Source organism: Mustela nigripes, chromosome X (genome assembly GCF_022355385.1).
Source record: "Mustela nigripes isolate SB6536 chromosome X, MUSNIG.SB6536, whole genome shotgun sequence".
NCBI lineage: Eukaryota > Metazoa > Chordata > Mammalia > Carnivora > Mustelidae > Mustela > Mustela nigripes.
This window is the reverse complement of record NC_081575.1, coordinates 79,917,457-79,926,563: the sequence shown is the minus strand read 5'-3', so window position 1 is coordinate 79,926,563 and position 9,107 is coordinate 79,917,457. Positions and strand designations below refer to the sequence as shown.

General features: G+C 35.8%; 1 pseudogene; it reads right to left on the bottom strand.

Moving 5' to 3' along the window:
• Positions 1 to 1,326: 1,326 nt before the first annotated feature.
• Positions 1,327 to 1,953, bottom strand: LOC132007135 (dynactin subunit 6-like; annotated as a pseudogene).
• Positions 1,954 to 9,107: the final 7,154 nt, after the last annotated feature.

Sequence of the window (9,107 nt, the reverse complement as noted above, 5' to 3'; positions counted from 1 at the left end):
TACCATTAATAAGGAGAAGTCCTTCCTGAACCCATCTTCCCCAATATGGAGACCCTTGAGAGATGCAGACAGTGTGCTAGTGAGAACCCAGGCATAAATGGATGTATATGCTGGTGGTTTTAGAATATGAACATGAATGTTTGGGTGTTCCTCCCTTTAAAATATGAGCTTAACCCCTCCCCCTTGAGTGTGAGATGGACTTAGTGACTTGCTTCTAAGAAATAAAATGAAGTGGAAGTGATCTTGTGCAAATTTAGAGACAAGTTCCTTCCTCTCTTAGATCTAAAGGAAGCTGAGAGAAGTTAGTTGCCATATCATGAGGATAAACTGCCCAGTAGAGAGGCTCACGTGGTATGAAATCAAAGCCTCCTTCCAATAGCCTTGTGAGACCGTCATCTGTCATCTTATAAGTGGACTATCCAGCCCCAGTCAGGTTTTCAAATGACTGCAGGTCTGACCGACTTCTTGAAAGAAACTTAATGAGACACACTGAACCACCAGAAACCACCTACTACACCATTCCTACATTTGACCTGCCAAAACTGTGTAACATAACAAATGTTCACTGTGTTAAGTTGCCACATTTTGGATGTAATTTTCTATATAGCAGAGAAAATTACTATAGTGTGTATTCATTGATGAATAAGAGAACAGTGTAAAGTAGGTTTTTAAACTTGATAATACTCAACTGGTGAAAATCTATCATCCTGACCCAAGAACTATCACTACATTGTTGCAGAGAGATGCTATGATAAAATGGTTTCTTTCTTCTTCCTGCCACTTTCTAGTTTTTATGTCACAGGCATGTCAGGGCTTGTCCTACCACTTAGCATAACTGCCTAGAATGTCTGTGATGACGTTTGAGTTCAGTCGCAGTAAGATAGAGATTGTTAGTAAAGAAGGCTGGTAGCCTGTCTGTGGAGAAGCCCCACACAGTGAAGTTTGCACAGTACAGCCTGTGTTTAATTTGTTCTTTGTCCTAAAGGGTCAGAACTATTTTATCAAAATATTTAGAACTCATAGACTAAATTGACAGACTTTGAGCTATACAAATTGGGCTATACAAAATAAATTCATATAATACTAATGTATAAATCAGAAATCTTCACTAAATTTACTATGTGTAGAATGGAATTCTCATGCTCTCATCCAGAGTTCCTTCTTTCCCTGAATTATAATGTGGTGGCCATATTAGCAAATCAGAAGATGGTTCAGTTAAGCTTGCAATTAGTGCCCAAAGTGGTGAGTCTCAAGGTATATTCTTCCCAAGCCACCAAAAGTCTTGATAAACTATTACTTCCTCACCACCTGTTGATTTAATTAGTTTTATTCTCTGGGGTATCTTATTACCAAGTCCTTAAGAGGTTTCTCACCATTGTCTTCATACATTACTGGAGTTGGACTCCCTTTCATAGTCTTCTTTAGGTGGTGGTAGTTTGGCAAGATTTTTATCAGGAAATCCAGCTGTAGTATCTGGAGTTGTGGTTGCTCGGTATGCACACCACAAAGGCAGTCTGAACAATCGATCACTGTTTTCTCAGGGATGACCTCAGTTGTATTCAGGTTGCAACAAACTGAAGTGACCCAAACACTTGTAAATATTATATTTCTGTCCAAATATGCTTTTGATACAATGACATTATTATCTCCCATTTTAATGGCTTGGGAATAGCAGACAATTTCAAACACATTGTTGGTGCCAGTGATCATAGGTTTCAGTTATGGATCTTCAGCATTAGGGGTGATAATATCAGGGTGAGCATTTATGATAAGCACCTGTTCTTCTATTAGGTTACCTTCACCAATCACTACTGGCCTGGCTTCTGCAGTAATTTGTGCTTTAGTATGGATCGCTGTCATGGATCCTATAGTTACATCACCCCACATTTCATTTTCTACACACACAACTGCTCCAGGAGCAATCTTTACACTCTTTTGAGACTTCTCAACCATGATTTGGTCCCTGTCACTCACAGAATTAATTTTTAAAAATATTTACCATAGCATCTAATGCATGTTTTATATTTTTAGTACTGATATAAAATTTCCTTTAAATTGAGTTTGAGTAAAAAATGATACAATATAAATGAAAACATTATAAAATATGTGAATTTTAAGTATATCTTGTAAATCTTTAAGTTATATCACATGCATAACTGAGGGGCTGTTACAAACACTGTGCTAAGTCAGGCTTTATAATGAGAATTTTGCTAGAAAGCTGGTAGGGCTGCTAAAAATTTTTCTGTTAATGAGATTTTCCCAGAAAGCCTCACAGTAACCAAAAAGTTTGCCTGAAAGCTAATCTCAAAGGTCATAGAAATTATAACTACAGGGGCACCTGGGTGACTCAGTGGGTTAAAGCCTCTGCCTTCGGCTCAGGTCATGATCTCAGGGTCCTGGGATTGAGCGCCACATCGGGCTCTCTGCTCACCAGCGAGCCTGCTTCCCCCTCTCTCTCTGCCTGCCTCTCTGCCTACTTGTGATCTCTATCTGATAAATAAATAAAATCTTTTAAAAAATTATAATTACAAGAAGAGCATCCACTATATCAAGTCCCCATTATAAGTGTGCATTTTTCCTTTCTGTGTTGTCTACAAAATATTTATTTATTATCATGGTAGATAGTTCTGCCCACCATATTTACATAAGTGCTCTTTGCACTGAATATTCAAAGACCAATGAAACATTTTTTGTCATAATCGTGGATTTCACAACCTTATGTTGGAAGCAGACAAATAAAAATAAACTGTAGACTCTGAGATATAAATGGGTACAGACTATACTGGAAATACTAAGGAGGAGCACAGGGGAAGTGGGCCAGAGAAAATGGACTGAGCAGGGTTCTTGCAAAATGTAAAATAGGAGAACTGTCCATTTCTTGCTAAGGTTGAAGTATTCATTGGCACCTGACCATTGTATTCTTTTTTTTTAAGAGAAAGAAAGATTTATTTTTTTCTTTTTTCATTTTTCTTCTTCCTTGATTTTATTTTTTTTAATTTTTTATTTTTTATAAAAATTATTTTAAAATTATTAAAAAATTTTATTTTTTATAAAAATATAATGTATTTTTATCCCCAGGGGTACAGGTCTATGAATCGCCAAGTTTACACACTTCACAGCACTCATCATAGCACATACCCTCCCCAATGTCCATAACCCCACCACCCTTCTCCCAAATCCCCTCCCCCCAGCAGCCCTCAGTTTGTTTTGTGAGGTTAAGAGTCACTTATGGTTTGTCTCCCTCCCAATCCCATCTTGTTTCATTTAATCTTCTCCTACCCCCTTAAGCCCCCATGTTGCATCACCACTTCCTCATATCAGGGAGATCATATGATAGTTGTCTTTCTCTGCTTGATTTATTTCGCTAAGCATGATACCCTCTAGTTCCATCCACATCATCGCAAATGGCAAGATTTCATTTCTTTTGATGGCTGCATAATATTCCATTGTATATGTATACCACTTCTTCCTTATCCATTCATCTGTTGATGGACATCTGGGTTCTTTCCATAGTTTGGCTATTGTAGACATTGCTGCTATAAACATTCGGGTGCACGTGCCCCTTCGGATCACAGACTTTTAAATTAAAAGTCCCGATTTTGTGCTCTGTTGCTCTGCCGCTTGCTGGGAGCCGGACCCTCCTCCTGACCATTGCTTTCATCTTTTAATTCACATTCCTGGTTTTATCAGTATAAACCTGATAAAATATATATTTACAGTTTAAAATATGTAATTATCAGACACATATTGTTCAACTCATTCTACAGCAAAACAAGTAAAAACTACTTAAGAAGCTATGTTAAAAACTAATCATTTTGTTTATATATACCACATCTTCTTTATGCATTCACCTATTGTTTTAATTCAATTAGCCAATGTATAGAACATTATTAGTTTTTGATATATTGTTCAGTTATTCATTAGTTGCTTGATAGACACTTGGACTGATTCCGTAATTTGGCTATTGTAAATAATGCTGCAATAAACATGGGGGTACATGTATCCTTTTGAATTAATGCTTTTGTATTTTTTTGGTAAATACTGAATAGCACAATTACTGAACCATAGGGTAGGTCTATTTTTCAACTTTTTGAGGAAACTCCATACTGCGTGGCAGAGTGGCAGTGCCAGTTTGCATTCCCACCAACAGTGCATGAGCGTTCCTTTTTCTCCACATCTTCACCAACACTTGTTTCTTATATTTTTGATTTTAGCCATTGTGACAGGTGTGAGGTGATAGCACCTTGTGTTTTTTTTAAATTCCAGTATAATTAACATACAATGTTATATTAGTTTCAGGTGTACAATATTGTGATTCAACAATTCCATACATCATCCAGTGCTCATCATGGCAAGTACCCACCTTTTCATCATCACTTATTTCACCCATTCCCCAACACATCTCCCTTCTGCTAACCAACAGTTTGTTCTCTGTAAGAGTCTATTTCTTGATTTGTCTCTCCCTCTCTCCCTTTTTTCTTTTGCTCATCTGTTTCTTAATTTCCACATATGAGTGAAATCATATGGTATTTGTCTTTCTCTGACTGATTTAGTCCATCTAACTTAATACTGTCTAGTTCCATTCATATCCTTACAAATGACAAGATTTCATTCTTATTTATGGCTAATATTCCAATACATACATACATACATACACACATGTGTGTGTGTGTGTGTGTATGCACATACAACTTCTTTTTTTTTTAATTTTATTTATTTATTTGACAGAGAGAAATCACAAGTAGATGGAGAGGCAGGCAGAGAGAGAGAGAGAGAAGCAGGCTCCCTGCCGAGCAGAGAGCCCGATGCGGGACTCGATCCCAGGACCCTGAGATCATGACCCGAGCCGAAGGCAGCGGCTTAACCCACTGAGCCACCCAGGCGCCCCCACATACAACTTCTTTATCCATTCACCTATCCATGGACATTTGCGCTGCTTCCATAAAATGGCTTTTGTAAATAATGTTACAATAAATACAGGGATGCATATATTCATCTCAGTTAGTGTTCTTGTATTTTGGGGGTAAATACCCAGTAGTGCAATTACTGGATTGTAGGGCAGTTTTATTTTTTATATTTTTGTATGAACCTCCATACTGTTTTCCACAGTGGCTGCACCAGTTTGCATTCCCACCAACAGTGTAAGAGTGTTCCTTTTTCTCCACATCCTCACCAACAATTGTTTCTTGTTTTTTACTTTAGCAATTCTGACAGGTGTGAGGTAGTATGTCAGTGTAGTTTTGATTTGTATTTCCCTGATGAACAGTGATATCGAGCATCTTTTCATGTATCTGTTTGCCATCTGGATGTCTTCCTTGGAGAAGTGTCTGTTCATATCTGTGGCCAATATTTAAGTTAGATTAGTTGTTTTTTGGGTGTATATCTTGCAGACAGACCCTTCACCATATGTATCATTTGCAAATATCTTCTCCCACTCAGTAGGTTATTTTTTAGTTTTATTGATTGTTTCTTTCACTCTGCAGAAGCTTTTTGTTTTGATGTAGTCCTAATAGTTCATTTTTGCTTTTATTTCTCTTGCCTTGGGAGACATATCTAGAAAAATATTGCCATGATTGATATCAGAGCCATCACTGTCCGTGCTCTCTTCTAGGATTGTTATGGTTTCACATCTCACATTTAGGACTCTAATCCATTCTGAGTTTATATTTTTGTGTGGTGTAAGAACGTGGTTCAGTTTCATTCTTTTGCATGGAGCTGTCCAGTTCTCCCACCACCATTTGTTGAAGAGATGTCTTTTTCCTATTACATATTCTTGTCTCCTTTTTGAAGATTAATTGACCATACAATTGTGGTTTTATTTATGGGATTTTTATTCTGTTCCATTGATCTATGTGTCTGTTATTATGCAGTACCATACAGTTTTGATTGCTACCGCTTTCTAATATAACTTGAAGTCTGCAATTGTGATATCTCCAGTTTTGTTTTTCATTTTCAAGATTGCTTTGGCTATTATGGGTCTTTTGTAGTTCCATTCAAATTTTAGGATTATGTGTTCTAGTTCTATTAAAAATGCTGTTGGTACTTTAATATGGATTCCATTAAATCTGTAGATAGCATTAGCTGGTATGGACATTTTAACAATATTTATACTTCAAATACATGAACATGGAATGTCTTTCCAATTCTTTGTGTAATCTTGAATTTCTTTCATCAATGTTTTATAGTTTTCAGAGTACATGTATTTCACCTCTTTGGTTACATTTATCCCTAGATACTTTATTATTTCTGTGCATTTGTAAATGGGACTATTTTCTTAGTTTCTCTTTCTGCTGCTTCATTATTACTATATAGAAATGCAACAGTACATTGATTTTGTATCCTGAAACTTTACTGAATTCATTTATCAGTTCTAGAAGTCTTTTGGGTTTTCTAGATAGGCTATCATATCATCTTCAAATAGTGAAAATTTTATTACTTCCTAACAAATTTGAGTGTCTTTTATTTCCTTTTTTGTTTAATTGCAATAGCTGAAATTTCCAGTACTATTTGAATAAAAGTGGTGAGAGTGGGTATCCTTGTCTTGTTCCTGACCTTAGGGGAAATGGTTTCAGTTTTCCCCACATTAAGGATGATGTTAGGTGTGGGTTTTTCATATATGGCTTTGATTACTTTGAAGCATATTCCCTCTAAACCTACCTTATTTGAGGGCTTTATATCATGAATGGATGCTGTATTTTGTCAAATGCTTTTTTGGCATCTATTGAAATGATCATGTGGTTGCTATCTTTTCTTATTGATATGTTGTATCATTTTTATTGATTTGCAAATATTGAGCCTTCTTTGCACCCCAGGAATAAATTACATTTGATTATGGTGAATGATTTCATAAATATATTGTTGAATTCGGGTTGCTGATTTTTTATTGAGAAATTTTGCATCTATGTTAATCAAGTTATGAGCCTGTAGTTCTCTTTTTTAGTGAAGTCTATATCTGGTTTTGGTATCAGGGTAATGCTGGCCCCATAGAATAAATTTGGAAATTTTCCTTCCTTTTCTGTTTTTTGGAATAGTTTGAGAAGAATAGGTATTAACTTTTCTTTAAACGTTTGGTAGAATTCGCCTGTGAAGCCATCTGGTTCTGGACTTCCATTGTTGGGTATTTTTTGATTACTGATGTAATTTCTTTGATGGTTATCAGTCGGCTCAAGTGTTCTATTTCTTCCTGTTTTGGTTTTAATGATTTATATGTTTCTAGAAATTTATCCATTTATTCCAGGTTATCAAATTTATTAATGTATGGTTTTTCATACTATTCCCTTATTGTTTGTATTTCTGTGATGTTGGTTGTTTTTTCTCCTCTCTTATTTGTGATTTTATTTCTTTGGGTCCTTTCTCTTTTCTTTTGATAAGTCAGGCTAGAGAATTGTCAATTTTACTAATTTTTTTTTCAAAGAACTATCTCCAGGCTTCATCTATTTATTCTACTGCTTTTTTTAGTTTCTACATCATTTATTTCTACTCTAGTTTTTTTTTTTTAATTATTTCATTCCTTCTGTTTGCTTTGGATTTTGGTGGATTTTTTTTTGTTCTTTTCCTACCTCCTTTAGGTGTAAAGTAAGGTTGTTTACTTGAGATCTTTCTTGCTTCTTGAGGTAAGCTTGTATTGCTACAAACTTTCCTATTAGAACTGTTTTTACTGCAGCTCAAAGATTTTGGACTGTTTTCATTTTCACTTGTTTCCATATAATTTTTAATTTCTTTTTTTTATATATAATTTTTTAATTTTATAAACATATATTTTTATCCCCAGGGGTACAGGTCTGTGAATCACCAGGTTTACACACTTCACAGCACTCATCAAAGCACATACCTTCCCCAATGTCCATAATCCCACCCCCTTCTCCCAAACCCCCTCCCCCCAGCAACCCTCAGTTTGTTTTGTGAGATTAAGAGTCACTTATGTTCCTTGTTTTCTTCTTTGACCCATTCATTGTTTAGTTGCATCTCATTTAGTCTCCATGTATTTGTGGTCTTTCTTGGTTTTTTCTTGTTGTTGATTTCTAGTTTCAAAGCATTGTGTAAAAAAAATGCATGGTATGACTCTGATCTTTTTACTTTATTTAGACTTGTTTTGTGAGTTAATATGTGATCTGTTCTGGAGAGTATTCCACGTTCACTTGAAAAAATTGTGTATTCTGTTTTAGGATGGAATGTTCTGAATGCTTATGTTAAAACTATCTGGGTCAATATGTCACATTTTTTCCTAGCTGATTTTCTGTTTGGATGATCTGTCCTTCAATGTATGTGGGGTGTAAAAGTCCCTTTTATTATTATTGTATTAGTATCAATTGTTTCCTTTATATTTATTATGAATGGTTTTATGTATTTGGGTGCTTCCATGTTGGGTGCATAAATATTTACAATTGTTATATCTTCTTGATTGATTGTCTGCATTATTATTATACAGCGCCCTTTGTTCCTTGTTATAATCTTTGTTTTAAGTCTGTTTTGTCCAACATAAGTATCCCTACACCTGTTTTCTTTTGACATCATTTGCATGGTAGATGTTTCTCCATCCTCTCACTTTCAGTCTGCAGATGTCTTTAAGTCTAACATGAATCTCCTATAGACAGCATAGAGATTAATCTTGTTTTTTTTTAATTTAATTTTTTTCAGTGTTCCAAGATTCTTTGTTTATGTATCACACCCAGTGCTCCTTGCAATACATGCCCTCCTTAGTATCCACCACCAGGCTCACACAACCTCCCCAACCCCTCCCCTCCAAAGCCTTCAATTTGTTTCTCAGAGTCCACCGTCTCTCATCATTCATCTCCCCTCCAATTTCCCCCAATTCACTTCTCCTCTCCTTCTCCCAACATCCTCCATGTTATTCCTTATGCTCCACAAGTAAGTGAGACCATATGATAATTGACTGTCTCTGCTTGACTTATTTCAATCAGCATAATCTCTTTCAGTCCCATCCATGTTGATACAAAAGTTGGGTATTCATCCTTTCTGATGGAGGCATAATATTTCATTTTGTATATGGACCATCTTCTTTATCCATTCCTCTGTGGAAGGGCATCTTGGCTCTTTCCCATTTGTCGACTGTGACCATTGCTGCTATGAACATTGGGGGTACAGAT